The sequence below is a fragment of the Staurois parvus genome, unplaced genomic scaffold (assembly GCF_062004578.1).
Source record: "Staurois parvus isolate SC_StPar_1 unplaced genomic scaffold, SC_StPar_1.0 ptg000694l, whole genome shotgun sequence".
NCBI lineage: Eukaryota > Metazoa > Chordata > Amphibia > Anura > Ranidae > Staurois > Staurois parvus.
Genome location: NW_028318490.1, coordinates 78,332 through 102,290, shown reverse-complemented (window position 1 = coordinate 102,290; position 23,959 = coordinate 78,332). Strand labels below are relative to the sequence as shown.

General features: G+C 39.1%; 1 protein-coding gene across 3 annotated transcripts in view; it reads right to left on the bottom strand.

Moving 5' to 3' along the window:
* MACROD1 (mono-ADP ribosylhydrolase 1) overlaps positions 1–23,959 on the bottom strand; it is a 1,131,067-nt gene that overhangs the window by 1,087,489 nt on the left and 19,619 nt on the right. The gene's annotated exons all lie outside the window — the stretch shown is intronic.

Here is a 23,959-nt window from a genome sequence, read left to right as displayed (position 1 = left end):
ACTTCCAGCTTCACTTCCAGCTTGTTCTTTTTAGTGTAAGAGCATCTCCTGGCCCTTGTGGATTTGATCCTACCCTACAGGTCCCTACACTTTAGCCACATGATTATTATTATCAAAAATAAGAGAAAAGAAAGATGGTTGCATGTTGGCTGAGAAACAGAATGAGGCTGGTTTACAATAGTTGAGACTGTTCATACTATATGTGAAATGTGTAAATATTCACTTCAATCAGATGCATATGAGACAAGTAAAGAAGGATTTGCTTTTCATATAATTGGATAGTAGAAATGAACATTCACACAACCGGGGGAATACAATAAAGAACTACCGACAATTTTCTGCTGCTATGGCATTTAAAATGGCCTGTGTCGATTTAAAAATCCCTACCGCCATTTTCAGTAACTTTATCGACGTATGTGGCAGATTCAACTAGCTGCTCATAGCTCCACTTTGTAAAAGTGGCACTATTAAAGAGGAGGTTCACTCTGGAAAAAAAACTAAAATAAAAGTCAGCAGCTACAAATCCTGTCAAAACTAGGTAACTTCTCCAAAAATGACATGTAAAATGTGGGAGGGGAGGAAGACTTAGAGCGGAACTCCCCCTTTTTGGTGGAGTTCCACTTTAATAAGTACCTCAATCAGTCGCAAATTCAACAATAATAATACGCACCAAAATTTTTTAAAAAATACCTTCAGTTTGTTGATAATGCAACTGGAGGAACTGAATTAAGACCTACTCTAACTTTGTGTACAGAGACAGACAGAGTGCCTGTCCTTGTACGCAGTGTAGCAGAGCAATAAATTTGCCGCCGCTACCCTCTCCCTGTCTCTGGTTGTGATGGATGCTGTTGCCTTTACAGCCAATAGCCTTCTAGCAACCAGTGACCCTGCAAAGGGTGAAGGCTTAGGGGGAACCTGAGACACCAGTTCCTCATCAGGTCTGCTCTCACCTTGTAAATGACAGCAGGCAATGTGCAGCTTTTATAGCCAATAGCAAGCTGTCTCTTAGCTAAGGATCTGCCCATTGCCTGCTGTCAATTACAAAGGCAGCTGGCCTGATAGGAAACTAGTGTCTGTGAATCCCCATCAGGTTCTGCCCCAGGTACAAAACTTCCCTCTGCTGTGCCATCTGACAGGTGCAGGAGAAGGGAGGAATTGCAGCTCCATTGCTGGCAGAGTGCTTGTATGGAATCTCCAGCATTAGTATACCTCCACACTTGGTGTGTGCCGCAGATTCATGTAGCTCTCTACAACAGGTACACAAATCTGTAACTTACATCAACATTTATTACATGGAGGCACATCAAAATTCTAAGGAGTGTCTTTATACTCTTTATAAATTCTCCTGTATGTATTGTGAACATTCTGAGCATCCTTAGTAAATCCGTCTCAACGTCCTTCCCATGCCTTGTCTGCATATATCCAATCCCTCCACAATTTTGATTATTTAACCCACAAATTTCCTGAGCTGAAAAGTCATGCAGGAATGGCAGTATTATACTTCAATGTGTTCAGAGGCCTGGACTGGACTGGACACATGAACATTAAAGGGTTCTACAACACAAATCAGAACTCAACTAAGGCTGGTCATAGACAGCTCAGCTCAGCAATGCCACCAATTTGAAGCACTGCTTGCAAACATTAGCTAATTTCAGATGCAGAAGAAGGTAATAATATTAATAATAATAAGCATATTGCCCAAGACACTTGTTATCACACACTGATAATTTTTAACCTGCTGGATCTCCATGCACATGGTGTTTCTATGGAGAAGAGTGAAAGATGGTTGCTCCAAATATTACAATCTGACCATACAGTCTATGTACAATCAACTTTAGATTTACCAAAACAATGTGTTTTTCGGACCAACCTCAGCTATCCAATCAATTCCAATGAGTAATGAGACAGATACTTGCACCACATAGTTATTTGTAGATATAAAGGATATTGTAACATATATGGTGAGCTTAAGGCCAACCTAACATTAGTATAGCCCAGTGTTTCTCAACTCCAGTCCTCATGGACCCCCAACAGGTCATGTTTTCAGGATTTCCCTCAGATGAAACAGCTGTGGTAATTACTAAGGCAGTGAAACTGATCAAATCACCTGTGCAAAATAATGGAAATCCTGAAAACATGACCTGTTGGGGGTCCATGAGGACTGGAGTTGAGAAACACTGGTATAGCCAGAAGAACAATGCATGGTAACCTACTACTGCACACTATTATAATTATTACTTTGCAAGAGACCCGTTTAGTTTTATGTAGAACTGATACAAGCTGACTGAGAACTTACAAAATATGATTTCCTTTTAATACTAAACTAGACATTTAGCATGTTTAGTACTGGGAATATTCGGTCTGTAACAGTAACCTTAGGTTATGTCTACAAACTAATAAGGTTAAGTGTAGAAGTCTACATAAGAAATTCAGCTTGGCAGAATCCTATGAATATAATTACGGGTAGATAAAATTCTGTAATCCTTATCAGTGTAAAAGGTACAAATATAGATATTGGACAGAAAGACAAAATTTCTTGGGGTAGTGAATCACTTTTTTAAATGTAATCACACTATGCTGGACTCTGTCCCAAAAAATAAATAAATAAATAAATTAGACAACTGAGAGGCACGCAATTTACACTATAATGAGTATTAAAAAACAAAAGGTAGGAAACCTACTACATTTTAGATGCCTCATACATATCCTTCAGCTCCTCAACTAAAACATACTGGCAAAAAAAATATCACACATTTTACAAGTTACCATGGTATTTAGAATGTACGCCATGATGATCCAGTGTTGCTGTCATACAGTAACTGTTGGTCACCATTTTCTGTGATATGAATAATGAACCGTCTGAGAATCACCTATAAGGTGTCCTCTGCTCATTCAGGCAGTCAGCCCACCATGTCACAATTGGCGTTTGGTGGCTGGATGCAGATCGGCCCTTGCTAGCTAAATGAGACAACTGAGAGGCACATAATTTGACTATAATGCATTTTAAAAAACAAAAGGTAGGAAACCTACTACATTTTAGATACCTCATACATATCCTTCAGTTCCTCAACTAAAGCATACTGGCAAAAAACATCACACATTTTACAAGTTACCATGGCATTTAGAGAATGTTCTCCATGATGATCCAGTGTTGCTGTCATAGAGTAACTGTTGGCCACTGTTTTCTGTGATATGAGTAATGAACCATCTGAGAATCACCTATAAGGCGTCCTCTGCTCATTCAGGCAGTCAGTCCACCATGTCATAATTGGCGTTTGGTGGCTGGATGCAGATCGGCCCTTGCTAGCTAATCCTGCTTGCGTTTCTACATCAGCTTTCTTTGCTATGATTTCCTCTGGGGTGCTTCTTGCACCTTGCATCATTTTAACTCGCACTGTTGGCTTCTCTTGCATTCTAGATTTCTTGCCAGTATCGACATGCACTCACTAGTATTCACTTTAAGTTAGGCTCACAGTATAAGACCATAAGACATAGACAGAAGGACTGCATGACTGGGTTAAAAAGAAAGTGTAGACACAGGAGGAGTTTTGGTATTTTTAAAGGATGCCAGGAGGTAGGCGTAATTACTTGTTTGGTGTGGCTAGACAGGAATAGGTTTGCAGGAGGTTGTAGGCAGGAGGGTCCTGGGAAGGAGGACAGCAGATATCATGGAATCTTCCAGCCCCCCACACCTTACTTCACTTACTTTGTTTTTTTTTGTTTGTTGGTTGCTTTGGGTTGAGATGTTCAGTCATGGCATCTGGTGGGGTTCAAGGTCCTAGAACAGTGGTTCTCAACCTTCCTAATGCCGTGACCCTTTAATACAGTTCCTCATGTTGTGGTGACCCCCAACCATAAAATGATTTACCCAGTAATTATAATTCATGAGTGTCGTTTTACCTCCAATACTGCTGCTTTCAACACAGTAGCTGCTTTTAACAGAGTAGCTGCTTTCAACACAGCAGCTGCTTTCTACACAGTAGCTGCTCTTTACACATCGGAAATATGTGTTTTCTGATGGGACCCCTGTGAAAGGGTCGTTCGACCCCCAAAGGGGTCGCGACCCACAGGTTGAGAACCACTGTCCTAGAAGGTGGGCAGTAGATTTAATGCAAATTGGTAGGGATCTGTCTTAGGTACGGCTCCCCCCATTTTTGTATATTTATGGTAGTACTTGAAGTTACCGGCAATTTTTTCCGAGTCGGTGTAGAGCAGCTGAAGGCCTATTTTATGGGTTGTCGCATGTACTAGGTTCAAATTGCCTACAAGGACCTTGAGGTTCCAGTATCCACTTACTATTGAAGGTCATTCTGTTTTTTGTTTGGCATTTATATTTTGTCAATAAAGTGCCTATGGCCATTGAAACTTCAATTGGTGTTGCTGTGGTTTATTTAGATAGCGTCAATACTGATTCGATCCATCTATGGCCAATTTACACTTTAAAATCCTTTGTTCACAAAAAAGTTGGTTTAGCCATTTTTTCACCTCTTCCATGATTAGAGTTATATACAGTATTTATAGGGTAATGTTGCTTTTTCTACATGTTATACCCTTGTAAACTGCATTGTTCACATCTAGCTGCGCTCCCAGCCTCAAAAGGCAGAGCTGTATGGATCCAACTTCAAATGCATATAATTAAAATTAATGTGGAAAAAAAAAATTGCTGACAGTTAGAAAATGGTAAAATACAGATAAAATAAAGAAGGTACTAGCTTTGAAAAAGGTACCAAATTATCGAGAAGAGAAAGGAGTAGAGAATAACACAAAGAACAGCTCTGTGAAATAGCACCAATGTAGCCTCAAATCTAAGCAGTCTGTGATGAAATATTCGGCATTTCTAGATGCATCCTTGTAAAGTGGCTACATGTTATAACAATTCACACAGATGAAGGAAGACAGAATGAAAACAAAATGTGCTTTTAGCCTATAACTTTAGAAGCTGCTAATTCATGGTGACAGGTCAAATTAAATGAAATCATACAGCAATGAAATGTGAAATTCAAGGGCCTACTTTAATTAATCTGTTGATATGCATCAGTTAAAGTAATCATCTTCATGTGCAATGTATTTACATACAGCATGGTTATGTGAAAAGGAATGGGAAAAAAGGAAGTTATTTGGGAATAGAATCATACAGTGGCAGTCTCCGGGGAGGTGACGCTATGTGAAGATCTGTCCCAGCAGTAATGGATGTCAGTGGCGCAGCAATGATAGATGCAATTTATCTCCTGACAGCTGGCTAACGAGACTCTCCCCGATCTGTCCTTTTCCTGCCCCATCCCACTCTCTCTACCCTTCATCCCTCTTCATCATCCCTATGCCCACATCCCTGCTCCCTTGTATACACTCTAACATATTTCAATACTAATAAAGTGACAAGTAGCAGTCATCATCTGAGACAGAACCTGTGCAACACATACATACTCCCTCCAGCGGCCCAAGCTTTGGCTATGCTGTAGTAATTGTATATGATATACAGGACTAGAAAAATGTACAATATATCTGACAGTGATGCAGCTATTAAATATATAAAATGTGTAAGCCATGTGCCTCAGTAAATGTTTGTTCTAGCAGAACCCTGGGCTAATTTTTTTTCCTATGCAGTAAGGCTGTGCCCGCACTGCATGGGTTAACTGCTTGTTTTGTCTAGGGGTGAACACAGAGCCTATACTCACCTAATCCTCCAGAAAACAGACCTCTCCAAAGTCCAATGGTGGACTGTTCCTGATAAATAGTCAATATCTCTGCACGCTCCTAACTGTATGATCAAACAATGGTGCTGCGCTCCCGTGCTAATTAATTATTATATTGAAAATAAAGTGAATCCATAAAAAATAATTGTGAAAAAAAAAATTCCCCCTGATGAAGCCATGTGACCGATGGCGTAACGCATAGGGGAGGGGCTCTGACGTCACCACGCCCAGTCGGCTTGTCACGGCGAGTACAGTAAGTGTGCAGTGCACACAAGGAGTTTACTAAGGCTTGTCTTAAATTGTTTTACATGTGAGTGGGGTTACTGGCTTTGGAATAAAGTGGTTTTAAAGGATAAAGCGCTATCTCTGGCTTTCTCTTCTTTTTGGCACTATATATGTGGAGTATTGGAGTGGATATAAGGAGGAATAGACCCCTGGAGGTGAGAAGGAGAAAAATCCATCCATCCATTTATCCTCAGACCATGAGATACTATTAAGTGGAGAGATACCAGGTGGATGATACCAGGTGGATGATTAGAAAACCACAGCGTGGAACCATCCAAAGGAAGTTAGGAGCTCCAGTATATACATCTATCCTCTCAGGATAAAACAGCTATTTTAGCCCACAAAAATGGGCTGGAAAAGGAGGTGAGCGCACAAAAGAGCATTATTCATGCCGCAGCCATCTAAGTGTCTGGAATATATCCATCTTTTGTTTTGATAAGATTTCATGAAAGGAGGACTTTTCTTTATTATATGTTTCTGGACACATGTAGATGGAATATATGATTTATGGTGTGATGAAATTTATATATTTTTTTTTGGATATATATATTTTATATTTTAGGATGATTTAAATAATAATCCCTTTTTTTTTACACAATTGTAATTTTTTATGGATTCACTTTATTTTCAGTATAATAATTAATTCGCACGGGAGCACAGCACCATTGTTTGATCATATTGTAGATATTAACACTATTCATGAGTTGGTGTAAGGTGTTAGTGAACCAATTTGTACATATTTAAAAGGTGGTTTGTTGTTTTGGTTTATTTCACTTTCTGAATTTCACCATATTAGCTCAGGAGTAATTTTTAGCACTTGATTGACGCTCCTAACTGTGCCATAAAAATTCCTATCCCAAAAAGAAAAGTACAACTTTCACCCTTGAAAGTAAACTTACATAATAACTAAACTCTTCTTTATATCAATAAATCTATCCCAATCTTAACTTATATAAAATAATAAGAATAATACAAAAATGTCTAAAAATAGATAAATGTCCCAAAAAAAACATAAATGTCCCATAAATAAATATCCAAAAATTAAGTCTTTTTTACCTCCAAATCACTTTGGGGTTTATTTACTAAAGCTGGAGAGTCCAAAATCAGACTCCCTTCTGCATAGAAACCAATCCGCTTCTAACCTCAGCTTGTTCAATGAAGCTTTGGCAATGAAACCTGGAAGCTGATTGGTTTCTATGCAGAAGGGAGTCTGATTTTGGACTCTCCAGCTTTAGTAAATAAACCCCTTTGAGTCACTCTGTCAAAATCCAACGTGATGTTTTCAAATTCTCCGTGGACCTCAAAAAATATATAAACTTATGATAGTGTATTACCTTTTAAATACAATAAACCAACAAAGGGTGCAACAAATTGTGTATCATGCAAATGCAAACTGCATATCATTTGTGTACTGGGTTGAAACAGGGAGGTGAGCGGGCATTTCAGCCATATTTGGATATCTTCGCACATCTATCATCATCTTTGGGTTAAAATTTTTAAGGACTGTACTGCTTATTGCAATTAGGTGTTTTTTCACCTCCCGGGACTTTTTGCATATTAATTATTTTATATTTGTTATATGTTTACAATTGAGCACATCATTTTATGTATGGTTGGATGTACTGTGTATATTAATGACACAGTGGTTGTTATTTCTGTGGTTTTTGTGCCTGGAGCACTTCTGTTTTCTGTTGGGAGGTTGGAGCACAACTTTTTGGATTTAGTCCAATTTTGGACTTTTCGTTTGTTGTTTGTATATCACTATTAGATCCGTTTAGGATCATTTGGGGCACTACTGTTATTTGTTGGTCCCTATTTAGACCTGGTAGGTGGCAACTTGTCGCACGTGCATTGTGTGAGTGATAGAGATACTCATGTGCATCACTATTTATATAAATTGTTTTATTATTGCATATTGTTTTATGTATATTTATATATGTGCATATTTACACTCTTACACATTTATTTGATATTATTTATGTGCATATTGGTATATTTATTTCATTTTATGGCATTTGTGGTGGTATTAGCGCCGCATTATTTTTCTTTGTTATTTCATGATTATCATTAATGAAGCGAATTTATAATTTTAAAATCATGAAGTGAAATATAAAAAACTAATTAATTAGGGAAATCAACATCATGGAAAAAAGGGGGTGTAAGACCTATTCCAATATTAACTTATGACATTATAAAATTACAAGCAAATAACAGTCTAAATAGAATAAAATCAAGTAAATACCAGTCAAAAATTAAAATAAACGTGTATGGGAGTAGTACTAATGTGTTAAAAAAAGCCTAAATATATAAACTGCTATGTAGAATCAAATAGCTATAAAAAATGTAACTAAATCAAACGGAAATAAAAACCCTTGATAAACCAATTTCACATAATATATATAAAAAACCGATGTAAAAAAAAAGCCATGAAAAGCATATCCATGATATGGAATAAAATAGGCAGAAACAGGGTATGTTCAATATAGGATTCAAGGGATGAAATATCCCATTTCTGGTTAGGATACTTGATCATAAGTTTCTTATATAATTCTTACATTTCTCTTTGATTATCTCAGCTGTATCATTCAGTGGCTGACTGGGTTCCCTTGCAAAAGCTGATCTAATTTCCACATTGATGTCCTCCCCCAATTTAAAAGCCATAGCCAGGATTATCTAAACCAGCTTGGTTATGAACAATATTAAAAGATAGGTGAAGGGTGGAGACAAATACAGTTCAAATGAATGAATGAGTCATAAACTCAAAAACAAGAATTATATCAATAAAATATTCTTAGGGTAATGCAGAAAGTCTGACAGAACCCCAAAAATGAACAGGGGCAAAGTTGCAGTCCACTACTACACCAATATAAGGGTCACAGTACCAAAATATAACTGTGAAACAAAATAAAGGGAAAGAAGCCCTAAAAAAGAAAGTAACTGTAGTGATACAAGTAGTTTGACTTAGTAATACATTTTATTGCAGAACCATGAAAAAATCAACAAAATGAAAAAGATTTTCAGTACAAAAATATATACCTCCACCCATCGCCATTAAATGTTTGACAACTGGAGGTATATTTAAGCACTTGAGCTCCAGAGGATTTACCCCCCTTAATGACCAGGCCTCTTTTTGCTACTCGGCACTGCACTAATTCAACTGATAATTGCACGGTCATGCAATGCTGCACCCAAACGAAATTTAAGTCCTTTTTTTCACACAACTAGAGCTTTCTTTCGGTGTAATTTGATCACCTGTGCGCTTTTTATTTTTCACGCTATAAACAAAAAAAGGCCACAAATTTTGAAGAAAAGCAATATTTTTTATTTTCAGCTATAAAAAATATATAGTAAACTCAAAGTTGGTTATAAATTTAGGCCAAAATGTATTCTGCTACATGTTTTTGGCAAAAAAAATCCCAATGAGTGTATATTGATTGCTTTTTGTGGAAGTTATAGCGTCTACAAACTATGGTATAAATACTGCAATTTACGCCATTTTTTTGCTATACAGCGCTGCGCTAGTTTAACGGACAATTGCGCGGTCATGCAATATGGTACATAAATGAAATTTACATCCTTTTTTTTCCCACAAATTGAGCTTTCTTTTGGTGGTATTTGATCGCCTGTGCGGTTTTTATTTTTTGCGCTATAAAAAAAAAAGGCTGACAATTTTGAGGAAAAAAAAACAATATTTTGGACTTTTTGCTATAAAACATGTCCAGTAAAAAAAAAATGCAAAAATCAAATTTAGTCATAAATTTCTGCCAAAATGCATTCTGCGACATGTCTTTGCTAAAAAAAAAACCAATACGTCTAATTTAATTGGTTTACGTGAAAGTTATAGCGTTTACAAATGGCGGGAAAGATACTGGGATTTTTAGGGGGTTTTTTTATACTAATAATGGCGGCGATCAGCGAATTATGGCGGCAATCAGGGACTTATGGCAGCGACCAGCGACTTATGGCGGGACTGCGGCAGACATTTTTACATTGGGGGGTACTGACTTGGGGTCACTGACATCCCCAAAAACACTAATACAGTGATCAGTGCAAAAAAAAAAACTGACACTGTACTAATGGCAATGGGGAGGAAGGGGTTAACTTTATTTTTCAGGGAAGGGTTATAGGAGTGAAGGGAGTGTTTTACTAGGGGGCGGGGGTGTGTGCTGGGCGGCACAAGGCTGATCGAGAAAGAGAAACTCTTCTTTCTCGATCAGCTCATCCTCGAGCTGAGAAGAAAGTGACAGACAGCACAGCTACTGCAGCTGTGCTGTCTGTCACTGTTTGCCGCCGTTTGCCGGGACATAGCCGCTAAGGAGCGGCTGTGACCCGGCGACTCACATCTGCGGCGGTGATCCGCGGGACAAATAGGGCGGCGGCGCGCCTCGCGCACGCTCCCTATTTGTTTACAAACACACGTCTTAAAACGTGGTTTTGCCTGTGAGTGCCGCCCTGCCGCCGTATATGTACAGTGGCAGGGCGGCAAGCGGTTAAAGTCCCCCCATTTTTCTATGTTTTTTCCTATGACATGAGTTTGGGGATAATACCTCCTCTAGTGATCTGGGTAAATCTAGATATACAACACCCCACCTTTAAATTGTTTTTCTCTTTTAAAAATAAATAACATGCTTAAAATATGTTATATGCATATATAATCTTAAAAATTGATTGCTTTTTAAATAAATGGCTTGGTGACAGACTCTCTTTAAAACGTATCTAAGCCAAAAACACAAATGTAGTACATTTACCAATCCTTAGGTGTGGTGGCTGCATTAGTCTTCTTTTTCAGGTTTTTTCTTGCTCTATTTTTATCTGGTAATTATGTGAATAACTCACTTCCTGTCCCTTCAAGCTTTTTTTACACTTTGTTTTCTACTCTATCTATTGTGGCAGCCATGGTTGTCACCCACGCTGGACGTCTTACATATCTGCTGTTGTTCATCTCTATTAGATGGTGGATTGACAGGACTGGAAGTTATCGCAATAAGGCTCCATGCACACTAGCAATTTTTTACGCTCCTAGAAGCTGTTATCAGCATTTTTTTTTGCTCCTAGAAGCTAAATAGTGTTATCCTATGTGTCCATGCACACTATTCTAAGCTTCAGCATTTATGAGAAGGAAAAAAATTTTTGGGAGCATTTTTCTGGCAGAAAAAAAAACACTAAACGCTACTAAACGTTACTAAAACACTCCTAACTGCTTTTTTCTAGCTTTTTATTTTCTACATGTACTGAAAAATAAAAAAAAAAAGGTAATGCTCCTAAACGCTTCTAATTGCTACTAAAATGCTACTTAACCAATTCAATACCGGGCAATTTTACACCTTCCTGCCCAGGCCAATTTTCAGGTTTCAGCACTCTCACACTTTGAATGACAATTGCGCGGTCATACAACATTGTACCCCAACTAAAATTTTATCATTTTCTTCACACAACTAGAGCTTTCTTTTGGTGGTATTTAATCACTGCTGGGGTTTTTATTTTTTGCTAAATTAACAAAAAAAAACAAAAATTTTGAAAAAAAAAGTTTTTCTTTGTTTCTGTTATAAAAGTTTGCAAATAAATAATTGTTCTTCATAAATTTAGGCCGAGATGTATTCTGCTACATGTCTTTGGTGAAAATAACCCAAATTAAGATGTATTTTTTAGTTTGTAGGAAAGTTATAGAGTTCACAAACTATGGTATAGATCTGAATATTGATCAATCCTGAAGTACTGACAGCCAATCTAATTTCTTGAGGTCCAAGAATGTCAGAACAGTACAGATATCCCCCAAATGACCCCTTTTTGCAAAGTAGACAGTCCAACGTACTTCATAAGAGGCATGACGAGTTTTTTTAAGTTGTATTTTTTTTGTCATAATTTTTCGGAAAATGGAAAAATTAAAAAAATTAGTTTCACTATTTTTTTTTTACATATTGTCACCAGTGCAGTAGAGCGTCATCATATAACTGGCATGGCGGTGATCAGGGACACTGACTGGTGACAGTATGAAAAAAATATATATATATTTTTTAAATTTTTTTAAATTATTTTTTATTAAATTTTTTTAAGATTTTCATATTTCACTATGACCAAAGTAGTACAATGTTACCATAGTAACATTGTACTACTTTGGGGAAGTGATCAGTATTTTTTTTTTACACAATTTGCTTATAGCAAAGAATTGCTTTGCTATAAGCAAGCATTTACCTGAATGACATCGATTCATTCAGGGTTTTTTTTTGTTTGTTTTCTTTTGTGCTTAGCTGTGATTTGGCCACAGCTAATCACATGACATGTGCATGTGATTAGCTGTGACCATTCACAGCTAGACACTAGTATACAATGGATGGCATGAATGAAGCCATCCATTGTATACAACTGTCATGTGACCTGCTGTGATTGGTCACAGCAGGTCACATGGTACTGGCAACAGGGGCCGATACTCAGATCTGCCATCGGCCGTGTCCGAGGTACACGGCTGGAGACAGATCGCGCCGCTGCGCCGCTCTGCAGGAGCGCAATCTGCGCATATGCGGGAGGATGCCATATGGCGTCCACCCGGAACGCTGATGACATTTGCCGCCCGCCATTCAGCCATAGGGCGGGCGGCAAATGGTTAAAACCAGTATTTTTTATCCAGCATTTTTGGAGCTTAAAAAAAAAATGCTAGTGGGCACGGAGCCTAAAGATAGGATTCTTTGTACTTATTTTTTAACTTAGAGCAATTAACAAGTTCACTGCAATTCTGGAAATAGCTAGCTCACATCTGTGGCAGCCCTTGCCACCACTCTGAAAAGCAATCCACAGTAGATTGCTATATTCAGAGGGCAGAAGAGCAGTGACTGCCAGGCATTCAGAAGGCAATACTGCTACCTCTTGAATGCCTGTTTATTTTTTGACAGTCAAATGGAGATTTTGTATATAAATACCATGGCGCGACCACAAGCCAAGCATCTGGTTTGCTGTTTCACGAGCTTGAAGGGTATATTTCTTGTTGGGGCTGCGAAGCAAAGCATCATGGCCTCAGTATGTGTACAACCCTGAGCAGCTGCATGTGGGCAGTCGGGGGGGGGGGGGGCAATATAACCATGGCTCAAGCACCTGTTTTTTCCGCCTCCGGCTGCACATGTGAAGGAGGTGTCAGATATCGATAAACACATTCTTAATGCTAGTTCACTAATAAAGTACAATTGTCTACTATATTCCTGCAAATTCCAAATTTTTTATAAACATAAAACTATTTATAAAGGATATGACATTCATCTAATTTTAACATGCACAGCAGGACATTTAAAACATTAATAAAATGGTGGCAAAGCACATTTTATGCACAATTACACCTATTTTTATAGAGCTCCCTATGAACAGGCTCACACCTCCATTCTATTTTCATGGTCCATCTGTGTGGTCACTGTGCCTGATAATTAGTATAATAGGCACTATGAGTGGAACGCGCTATCCAGCTTCACAGCAGGACTGCTCATGTATAAGACCTGGATTTAGCAGTGCATGTTGTTAGAGCTGCCTGTATTCTATACATCAATGTAAATGAATCCTAAGCAGGTGCATCTATGCTATCAGCATTACGCACAATGATTATTATTGAAACCTTTTTTTAAAAAAAGATTTTTATAGGCATATGATAAAGCAGAATGCATCAAACAGCAAGTACTTTGCTGTCTGATAACAATCGCAGATGAATGCTTTTCAATGATGTGATTTTCTAAGATGAAAATGATGGCATGGATTCCTCACCCTGAGCTAAAAAACACCACTACAATCCAGAGTGAATGGCTTTCTTTCAGACAGCAAACAGCTCACTGCATTACAATGGCAAAATTCCTCCTACTCCAATTATCTTAAAGAAAAGATTCAAGCTATCCAACAATTATGATTTTCTTTAACCCCTTCCTGCCGGCGCCACCCGGCCCTTTAAGAGTTTCAGACGCCGGGAGGCGGGGCGGGTGGGGCATGGTTTAGGGATCATGTGACCACCGTGACACGTCATCACGATGGTCACATGATCGGGAAAGGTCCCGATCGAAAGAGCAGATAGCGACCTTTCCGTGAGTACCGGGCACGTGTGCTGGGAGCGCGCAGGGCGCGCGCTCTCAGCACATATGTTTTTCGTTACATGAACGCAAATGTGCGGCCGCTCGGCGTCTAGGCCCAGATGCCGGGAGGCCGCACATCTGTGTGCGGCCGGTGTAAAAGGGTTAAACAATGCTTTCACATACTGCCAAAGCAACATTTCTGGTTTTAAAAGAAGTTTGTGCTGAGATAAAGGCCTAGTGCACTCTGGGAGTTATTAAAAACACCACTTTGAGAAGCATTTTACTTTTTGTTTCTGCCTGTAAATACCTCTCAATGTAATGCAGGCCATACATGGTTCGAATTCCGAACGTTTTTTTATCAGAAAATCGAAAACATCATTCGCTTGGTAATCCGATGGTGCCATCAATGATTTTGAAAATTGGCCGACCAAGTCATGAATTACATCCCATATAACATGCAAAACTTCTGTTCCTTCCAGGTCACGGCTCATGGGCATACTCTTTTCGGAAAAACGATTGTACGATTTGACCATTATTGAGTCGAAAATCGGTCGTTTTTCACGAATTTTCCAACATGCCCAATCACCGAAGAGGGGGGGGAACCACGAAAATTGGCCGATCATTCTTAGGTCCGATTTTTGGATGAAAGGTCGGTTGAATTTCGACCCATGTATGGCCGGCCTTAGTCTAGGTGTTCATGCACACATAAGTGTTTACAGGTGTTTAGAGGCAGAAAAAAATCCCCAAAGCAAGCACATCCAGGAGCAGCAGCATTTTGGCAAAACAAAACACTTGACGCGTCTAAACGTGTGTTAACACTAGGCATGTTTAGTGCTTGAGCCTTAATTATTTCAGTGACAAAAATAAATTATTATTCTGGTCAATGAATTAATGCCCAAGTGCTTGATGCGCCTAAATGTGTTTAAACCAGGACTCATTATGTATGTGCCTACATTGGCGTTTGTCTTGCTTACCACTCTGTGTGTTTTTTTTTATAATGTCATAATAAAATATGCTCTATTTTATCCAATATTGTTTATGATTATGCATCTTTATACCCATAATGGTATGGTACCTTAAAAGCCCTATTATTTTCTCCTACTAGGGTATATTTTCTTCACTGTTCCAATAAGGGTGTGGCACCTGTAAAACCTTTACACAAGGACAGGTGAGACCTAGCATCTCTCCAGCTCCCATCAATCTCCAATCTTTTACTTTTTTTCCTGCACAGGGAACTGACTGCACCGGTGTGAACTAGGGCCATTGTAATAAATGGAAAACACTGCGCATGCATTTTTGATGCAGAAAAAAACGCACTGGACTGCATCTAGTGCAGGGGTGGGCAAACTTTTTGACTTGAGGGCCGCAATGGGTTCATATATTGGACCCGGGGGCCGGACCAAGAGTAGATGAATGATGTGTATGTGTCATCCATAGTAAGTATAGTAATATTCCCCCATAGTCAGCATAGTAATTAATCCCCCATATAGTAATTCATCCCCCATAGTAATTCATCCCCCATATAGTAATTCATCCCCCCATAGTAATTCTTCCCCCCATAGTAATTCATCCCCCATAGTAATTCATCCCCCATATAGTAATTCATCCCCCATAGTAATTCATCCCCCATAGTAATTCATCCCCCATATAGTAATTCATCCCCCATAGTAATTCATCCCCCATATAGTAATTCATCCCCCATAGTAATTCATCCCCCATATAGTAATTCATCCCCCATAGTAATTCATCCCCCATATAGTAATTCATCCCCCATATAGTAATTCATCCCCCCTATAGTAATTCATTCCCCATATTAAGTCCCCAAGTCCCCCCTGTGTCAATTCACTTACCTTTGCTCCGCGCGTTCCTCTCGCCGTGTTCCCGCGCCGTTCCGGTGTAGCATGAAAATCTGTCTCCTATGAGAATCTGTCCCCCTCGACGTATCTGCGCATGTGCCAGTTTCAGGCATTAGCAGCCGATCGGCGATCTCCGGCACATGCGCAGATACGTCGAGGGGGACAGATCCTCATAGGAGACAGATTTTCATGCTACAGCGGTCTTCAGGGCGGACTGTGAGAGGAGCCTAGCTCCGCGGGCCGGATTAAAAGGTCCGCCGGGCCGTATATGGCCCGTGGGCCATAGTTTGCCCATTGCTGATCTAGTGTGAACTAACCCTTATAGCAAAAAAGTAAAAATATTGTTCTTTTTTTACAAAAGTTTCAGTCTTTTTCCATAAATAGTGCAAAAAAATAAAAAACCCAGTGGTGATCAAATAACACCAAAGGAAAGCTCTGTTTGTGGGAAAAATTTTTAATTTGTGCACAGTGTTGCATGACCGCGCAATTGTCAGTTAAAGTAGCACAGTGCCGTACAGCAAAAAACGACCTGGTCATGAAGAGGAATAAATCTTCAAGTGGTTCACACCTAAAAACTAAACTCTTTTTTTTCTTTCTTACATACCGTCACCTCTATGTATTCTCTGCCCCTTCCCCTAGTACAGGGGTCTGCAACCTTTAAGACATAAAGAGCCACTTGGACCCGTTTCCGAGAGGGAAAAAAAGACTGGGAGCCGCAAAACCATTGCAACATTTAAAACAAATCCGACACTGCATATATTGCGAAAAGCGCTCTGGTCATGAAGGGGGTTTAAGGGCCCAGTAAGCAAAGGGTTAACCAGGGCCACAGTGTATCGTCATAATCACAATCATAGCCTTAGGTCAGTGGTGGGCAACCTTTTTTTTCAACTGAGCCAAATCTCGCCAAAACCACGATTGAAATTTATTTTGAGAGAAACATTTTTAAAACTGAAAATACATCCCCCATATAGTAATTCATCCCCCATAGTAATTCATCCCCCATATAGTAATTCATCCCCCCATAGTAATTCATCCCCCATATAGCAATTCATCCCCCATATAGTAATTCATCCCCCCTATAATAATTCATCCCCCCTATAGTAATTCATCCCCCCTATAGTAATTCATCCCCCATAGTAATTCATCCCCCATAGTAATTCATCCCCCATATAGTAATTCATCCCCCATATAGTAATTCATCCCCCATAGTAATTCATCCCCCACATAGTAATTCATCCCCCATATAGTAATTCATCCCCCATATAGTAATTAATTCATCCCCCATAGTAATTCATCCCCCATATAGTAATTCATCCCCCATATAGTAATACATCCCCCATAGTAATTCATCCCCCATATAGTAATTCATCCCCCATATAGTAATTCATCCCCCCTATAGTATTTCATCCCCCCTATAGTAATTCATCCCCCCTATAGTAATTCATCCCCCATATAGTAATTCATCCCCCCATATAGTAATTCATCCCCCATATAGTAATTCATCCCCCATATAGTAATACATCCCCCATATAGTAATACATCCCCCATATAGTAATTCATCCCCCATAGTAATTCATCCCCCATATAGTAATTCATCCCCCATAGTAATTCATCCCCCCTATAGTAATTCATTCCCCCTGTGTCAATTCACTTACCTTTGCTCCGCGCGTTCCTCTAGCTGTGTTCCCGCGCCGTTCTGGTCTTCAGGGCGGACTGTGAGAGGAGAGGAGTTCGTCACGCTGCCCCGCCTACATCCTGACAGCCAATGTTTGGAGGAGGGAGGGGAGCGGGCGCCCGGCACATAGAAGAGCTGCATTAAAAGAGCCGCGGCTTGCCGACCCTATTGCCTGTCACCTGGTGGGCAGTGTGCTCCGGAGCCACAGGAAAGGTGAAAAAGAGCCGCATGCGGCTCCGGAGCCGCGGGTTGCCGACACCCGCCCTAGTAGATACGCTGCTGCTGTGCGGTAAAGTCTTCCCACTCTCCCCTTTCCTTCAGCATTAGCCAATCCAATCCAATTTTAGCTGGCTCCTAGATTCAAAGCAAATTTGTGAAGCCCTGGTCTAAACGCACCTAAACGCGTATACAAAAATACAGCTTTAAGCAAGGTTTTGATGCTGCTCCTCTCTTGCCAGGAGAAAGGTATTCAGGAGAGCTGGGAAAGCACCCAGTGTGCCTAATATTCAGGTTTTCATTATTGACTCACCTTTCTGAAAATGCGAACATCCTGGCAGAGTTTTTAGGCCTCATGCACACTGGACGTTTCACCATCTCTCCTTGACACCTTTCCTTCTAGCAGTAGCATTTTGGCAGAAAAAACACGTAATGCTTGTAAATGTGTGCAATGCGTTTAGGCGTATTTAAGTGTGTCAAGCACTTGGGTGTCAATTCATTTCATTGGTCTGAATATTATTCTGTCCATTGAAATGAATTAACATTCAAGTGCTAAACACGTCTAAACGTTGCATGCGTTTACAAGCATCAAGCGTTTTTTTTCTGCCAAAAGGCTGCTGCTCACTGCCAGTGGGTTTTTCATCTGCTCCTTAACGCCTCTGTCTTTAAATGCCTCTCAGTGTCTATGTGTGCATGGACACAGGCTAAAATGCAGGGGTCTATAAAAAAGGTGTAAGCGCTCAGTAATAGAGACTAGCTGCTAGCAAAAGTGTTCATACACAAAAAAAACACACCAAAATAATACATAAATACAATTGTTTGCAGCACTAACAAAAAACAAATGAAGTAAAAACCAACAACACCCGTGACAAGTGTATTAAGTCAAAAAAGGAATAAACAGTCCAACAATATCAAATATTTAAGGACAGTCTTCTCCTCTGTGACTTTTCTTTATATAATGACTTGGATAGTGATTGACCTCCACCTTGAATAAAAATGTACACTCACCAGGAACAATTGCTGTCCAAATGAATAGAACAGCATACAGTGGTTTGTTAGACAATGAATCTCTGCTCCAAGAAAAGGTGCTCCAAACGAATCAATCTCTCTCCACCACTCTCTTAGCCCATTGAGACCAAAGAAGACCATTTGCAGACACAGCCTCTGTAATGGGGCCACTAACATGCAGGGGTGTTTAGACATGGAAAACAAAAATGTTAAACGTCCCCAACAAGTAAAAAAAGAGTCCAGGATGCATGAGGCCTTAAAACAACAATGGCTGTTACAAACTTAAAACCATGTCTGACCTTAGGTGCACAAAAGCTGGGAGCACCTGGAATGCTCATTCATTCATCATATACAGAAAAGAAAATCACTCAATTAAAATGTAACTAAAGGCAAAACTGTATTTTTTCTTTCATTTTTGATAGAGTAGAGTGAGTGTTAATTTTTTTTTACCATCTAAGTCCCATTGGGGAGATTTCCCTTCACTTCCTGTCCCATAAGCAAAACAGGAAGTGAGAAGAAATCCATCCAAACCGAGAGAATCCTAGTGTGTCACCAGAACTATTCCCATTGGACAATTTGCCCTCTATTACTGTTCTGATGTCAACCCAAAATGTAGGATTTTCTTTTACTTTCTCTTTTGATTGTAACACCCTGCATTAATACTGGTTGCAGGATGTTAAGTGAACACAAGATGGCGGTGTTCTGCAGTTCAGCTATGGCAGACTTGGTTTGTGCTCAGACAAGGAGTAAACAGACTACATTTCCCTGAAGAGCTGGAAAAGTGGCGGAAGCATACAGTATATATTCAGAAGCCCGGGAACCATACAGGAAGAAATTGGATGGAGAGGGACAGAGAACGTGTGTGAGGAGAAGGCTGTGCAGGACACTGGAGATCCAGGCCTCAGCGTGGAAAAGTGAAGAGGAGTCACTGACCGCTGGTACCCAAATGGAAGAAAAATATATTTGAAATATAATTTAAAAATATTCTTCCCAAATATATTGACATATATTTGAAACACTACAATTTTGGCCATATTCAATATATTTCAAAATATATTTCAATAAATATAAATATATATACTGTATGTTGCAATGCGTTTTTATTACAAAATATATGAAAAATAGTTTTAAAAATACATTTCAAATATACTGTATGTCTTTAAAAATACAAATCTACATTTTGGAATGCATTTACAAATATATGTATAAATATATGTTAAAATGACTTTTTTATATGTTAAAAAAAATCTGAAGAATATATTTAAAGAATATATTTTTAAAAATATATTTAATATATTTTGTAATATATAAAAAACGCATTTCAACATGCAGTGTATATATATATATATATATATATATATATATATATATATATATATAGTATTTCAAATATATGTCAATATATTTGGGAAGAATATTTTTAAAATATATTTTTCTTCCATGTGGGTCTCACTGACAAGCAGGACAGAAAATCCTGCAAGCAGGCAAATCATGGTATCACCATCAGCATTGCTCCTTAACAGAGGGACCAAAAGAACATGGGGACCCTCCCCTACTGAGAGACTACCTGCTATGCTACCGAGGGTACAGACCAGGTGAGAGGGTTCCTTACCCAGATCATCACAAGTTGCAAGTGGCTGTGTTAAATTAAATTGTCCCTTTCAGTTCAGTACCCCTCCCATCACAGCTTATCATACTGAGGCTACGGTATATGCACCCTGTATATAGAATCACATTAGTGTCTCTTTTCAAGTCTCTTCTAATGCCCAAGGAACTTGCTTCTTCAGACTAGCCCACCACCTTTGAGGAGGAGTCCACCTCTGCTAAAGTTTACTTTGGCCCTTTTTACAATCTTAGTAAATCTTTGCCTTCACCCTTTGTATTAAAAAGATCCAATTTAAATTCACCATCACTTCAAGGAGTTTTCCTTTTCTGAGGCTACACCATCTTGAGGGAAACTTGCTCTCACACAAGGAAAAAATCTAAACCTTAATGTGCAACAACTAGGGCCCCATGGAACGTGCAGAAGATTGGACACTTTTGCTAAAAAGTGATACCAAAAAGGGACATTGTTGCTTTTGACTAAAGAATTGACCTCCAGAGTTAAACCCAATCACCAGCAACAAAGAGCCAAAAAGTGAGTTAGTCTGACAGTTTGATAGTTCCTCCCAGTTCACTTGGGTAGAGATGTTTCAGAGGCTGGGACTGATGTTGAATTCTGATCCTGCAGGACATTTGTGAGTTGCTTAAAGTGATATTGTGTTACAATATTTTGTTGAACCTTTTAGAGCATTTAACTCATATTGCATGCTCATCTACTGGTATCTTTTGTTGTGCTTACACTCTTATTATTCTAACCTCAATATAACCAGAATACTTGTTCACCCCAAACTGTGTGGGTGTGTTTTATGGTTCCAAGCCAGGGATGTCCTACTGGTCAAAGATTTACAGTGGTGTCAGCAGGGGTTGAGCTTCCAAAGCAGGCTCATGGAAGACAGGGAACCCAAACTTTCTCAACGGCCCTTAAGAGGGTAGCACTAGGTGATGATAACGGTAAGCAGAACAAATAGAGGGTGAACCTCTCTAATGAGGGAACAGACAGCAATAAAAACCTGACAGGGGTTCTAACCCCTCTTCACTCTATCCAAAAGTGAAGTAATTATCTACAGGCAGTGATTTCAATTGTTTACAATACCTAGAAATACCATCCACACAAATACTTATAAAAGTACACAGAGTATAACAGAAGAGTAACCTTATGACTACTTGGACCATATTCCCTATTATTACTTCTTTACCGTTCATTAAAAGTATGTACATATTATTGTTATGCAGACAGTTTCAATTTATTTAGGCCTCATGCACACGGGACATTTTGCCATCTCTTAGATGCCTTTCCTTCTGCCAGCAGCTTTTTGGCAGAAAACACTTGTAAATTCTTGTAAATCTCTTGTAAATTCATGTAACGCATTTAGGCACGTTTAGACGTGTGAAGTGCTTGGGTGTTAATTCATTCCATTGACCAGAATAATAATTTATTCTAGCCACCAAAATGAATTAACGCTCAATCGCTGAATGTGCCTCGCGTTAACGCACATTCAGGAAAACGCCCTTTGTGCATGAGGCCCTGTACTGTATGCTGTAATCTGCTGGTCTGAGTCACCTGCTGGTTTCTGGTATCTTTAGGACCACTGTTGATGATTCTGTACCCACCTAAGAGGTTTGTTGCACAAAAATAAGATTCTCCGACAGGAGGACTTGGAACCCCTCCTAACTGTTCTAACAGGAATGTACACTGGAAAAGTCATGCACAACGATATTCACAACAGAGTCCCCAAGAATAAAAACTGTTATCTAATGTAATTTTCCAACATCTACTAACAACAAAAACATCAGTTTTGAGTTGCATGACCCTTTAAGAGTGCACTAGTGTTTAAGCATTGGTGACATTGTGAGGGATGAGTCCTTTACCAAAACCCTGTATCTGCTATTGCTGTTACCTATATAGGCATTTAACAGCCATGCAAACAGTGCCGGATTTAGACCTTGGTGGGCCTGGGGCACTTCAAGTTTGGGGGCCCCTCAACATAGAAATTAAATTATATGACAAATAAAAAAGTGAACTGAAATTAATGATAAACTCAACTGCATTTATTCTAAAAAAAAATATGTTATGTTACGAAGAAGACACTTGTGGCATGTATGGATCCAGGGGCTGATAAGTTCGGGAAATGGAAAATCACTTGTGAGAAGTCTTCTCGAAGGATTTGGGACATGGAAAAAACCCACTGGTTAGTAGTCATCTTTACTAGTACACTTGGTGCAAGACACGTAAGGAAGCAAGGTCCCCTACTCTGCCGACTTTGTCCAAACCTCTAATATGTCATTCTGGTTCAATTCTGATCCAAGGTCATGCCTGTCTTAAATTTGTCCAATCTCATAATTTCAGATAAAACTTGCTAACAAAGTTTTACTTTATTTGGATTCGGCCCTTAACCCAATCAGGGTCAAGTGGGGGAGTGAGCTTTGTTCCCATGTTTCTCACTGTGATAAATCAATGGTGGTCATTACATGCACTACCACACAAATGGGCCATTGCCTGGCAATTTCCAACTTTTTTTTGAACTTTTCCCTTGTCCCACCCAGTTGTTTCTCATAAATAAGGCAGTCATTTCCATAACACAAACATGTTAAAACAAACATCTCAAATAGTAAAAATAATATGAGAAGTTAAAATGTAAAACATCTACCAGAAGCCGTCATCCCTTTCTTTGCCTGTGAAATCAGGCTTAACTGTTCTGTATCCTGACACCCACACACACTTTGTTCATTTTTTTCAATAATAAAACAAAATTTATCATTATTAAATTTTTTTTTTTACAAAGCAATCCCAGGTCCCCCTCTGGCAGGGAAGCCAGGCAAATTTACCCTTTTACCCCCTCATAAATCCGGCATTGCAAGTAGAATACCAAAAAACGTGTTAATTATATACACACACAGTAAAACCACTTCTTTTAAATCATCACTGACAAGACTTTATGAAGAATTTCAGAACATATTAAGTTGAAAATGCCACATGGATCAACACTAAATAGAGTGAACCAACAGCCCATTGCTTTCAAAACAAGCTCAGTCTTATGTCGAGAACAATGTAGAATGCATATTTATAGCGGGTAAGGTTTACAAAGACATCAATGCAATACAGAACTGTCATTGAATTTTTCCTACAGAAGAAGCAAGGAACTCTCTCTGCAACATCTTCATGAAATCATGTGCCAAAGTATTTACTGTAGCCTTCTCATGAGACTCTTACAGTCTTGTCCTGTCTGTCTAGATAAGTTTCATCAAAGCAGAGCTATCAACAGGCCATTCACTGCATGTCATCTCACAAACATAACTGACTTCCCAAGAATTCACAAATGTTCAGACTGGCAAAAGGTCAAACCACAATATGTTTGGGCAACCCGTGCCTACACTATGCAGTGGAACTACAAAGCACAGCATGCCTCTGCTACCCTTCATAGTTCCACATCAGCAAGGGAGCCATTGATATACTAATTTCACCAAAAACGTCAGCCACGTTTCACAAGATAGCAAGAATAGCCCTCTATAACATTTGAATTGTTTTACAAAAAAGGTCAGTTGAGTTTGAAACACAAAGTTGAACACTAGGAATGGTCTGTATTG